This window comes from Apteryx mantelli, chromosome 19, assembly GCF_036417845.1.
Source record: "Apteryx mantelli isolate bAptMan1 chromosome 19, bAptMan1.hap1, whole genome shotgun sequence".
Lineage (NCBI taxonomy): Eukaryota > Metazoa > Chordata > Aves > Apterygiformes > Apterygidae > Apteryx > Apteryx mantelli.
In genome coordinates, this window is record NC_089996.1 from 7,707,765 (window position 1) to 7,709,579 (window position 1,815).

Below are 1,815 nucleotides of genomic sequence, written 5' to 3' on the forward strand. Positions count from 1 at the left end.
GAGCCTGGCACAAGCCTGTACAAGCCCATAGAGGCCCACACAAGCTCTATGTGTTGCACGATTTACTAAGTCAAGGAATGTAACGTTTACTGTTCTCCCTTCATCCACGGAGCCAGACAGCTCATCAGAGAAGGCAATCAGCCTGGTGAGGCCTCGCTTGTCCTTGGTGAATCCATGCTGGCTGTTCCCAGCCTCCTCCTTGTTCTCCATGTGCTTGGGGATGGCTTCCATGAGGCATGCAGCATCAACCTCTAAGGGGCCAGATAATACAAGACTGACTAGTCTTTATTTCCAAGATCTACCCAACCTCCCTTCCTTTCCTCCCATCCCTTCCTGTCCCTTCCAATCCCTTCCCTGACTGTTGAAGGATGATGCAGAGTACCTTCACACTGCTGATCACCATCAACAGGGACTCAGGTCTCCTTCTTTTTGTCTCCCTGCTGCATGCTGTGGCCAGACTTTGCTTCCTGGGGAGAGCAAGCTCTTCAGGCACAGTGCACTCCAACAGCCCTTTGCAGAGCCCACGGAAGTGTCTGCAGCCCCCTGTCATGGGCACAGAAAGGCTTAGGGAAAGAAAAGTGCTTCACTGCCACAGTACTGGTCTCTGAGTGATTCCCCAGAATGGTGTGGGCCCTGGAGGTCAGGGGCCAATTCCCTGGCCTGGTAACTGGGGGCTGCGACTTCAGCTCTGCGGCACCCATGTGCAGGCATCCTAGTTTCTCCCCTTCTCTCTCTCTCTCTCTCTTGCTGAAAGCACACAGGAGACCAGGGGACAGCCCCTGCCACCTGCAGCTCAGATTCCCTGAGCCCTCCCCTCCCGGCTTCACCCGGGTCTGTCGCAGGCCCAGGGAGCTCTGTTGAGCAGACTGGCCAGGGACAGGCTTCATGAAAGGCGTTGTGTTTGATGGGACTGTGCAAACCCTGGAAGGGGGGAGAGAGTGGGGAGGACGCTCCCTTCCTGGGAGGCGTCACCTGCCCTGCTTGGTAGACAAGAGCCTGGCAATGGGCACTTGTCAGAAGCAGCGAGGGAAGAGCGGCCCCTGCTCCAAAAGGCTCCTTCTGGGCTGGTCCCTGGGCTCCGACGAGGATGGGATTTGAACCCATGCGTGCAGAGCACAATGGATTAGCAGTCCATCGCCTTCACCACTCGGCCACCTCGTCAGCCTGCTGTGGCTGCGGCTGCGGCTGCGGCTGCGGCTGCGGCTGCGGCTGCGGCTGAGGCTGTGGCGGCTGCTGCCACCACCGCTGCCACCGCCGCCGCCACCACCACTGAGACTTGTGAACAGGGAGGACTGGCAGGTTCAGGACTGTCTGTTGGGCAGGAGTCCCTGCCAGGAGGGAGGAAAGGACTGAAAAGCGCAGTCCTCTGCTGAGCTCCTTCCCCAGGCCAGCAGGGTTGGTGCAAACAGGTGAATAAGGAGGATGAGGGACAGACTGGTCCTTCCCGGGGAGCCAGGGACCTGTCTCATGGAGGCAGGGTGCAACAAAGTGTGGGTGGGGCAGGCAAGGAGAGCCCAGCACAAAGCAGGAAACTGCAGGGAGGACCCACGTGGAAGCAGGAGCAGGCAGCAGCCAGCCAGGCCTCCGAGGGACGGTCTGACAGGTGGTCAGCAGGGACTTGGCAGGGGTTGGAAGGAACAGGGCTGGGCAGCATCCCTGGACACAATGGGATGCACACAATGTGGCAGGAGAGACTGAGGACTGGCTGAGGGGCTCTGGGCTCATAATGCCGTTGAGGAGCCATCCTGCAAACACACCCCTTGCATCACGAGTGCCCGGGGCTGGGTAAAAGGGGACCGTCCCTGCCCTCCCTGG

The 1,815-nt window shown here is 59.4% G+C and overlaps 1 non-coding gene across 1 annotated transcript; it reads right to left on the reverse strand.

Annotated features, from left to right (window-relative positions):
- Window positions 1-1,079: 1,079 nt before the first annotated feature.
- On the reverse strand, window positions 1,080-1,161 carry TRNAS-GCU (transfer RNA serine (anticodon GCU)). The gene has a single exon. It is a non-coding gene; the product is annotated as a tRNA-Ser (tRNA).
- Between the last annotated feature and the right edge of the window lie 654 nt (window positions 1,162-1,815).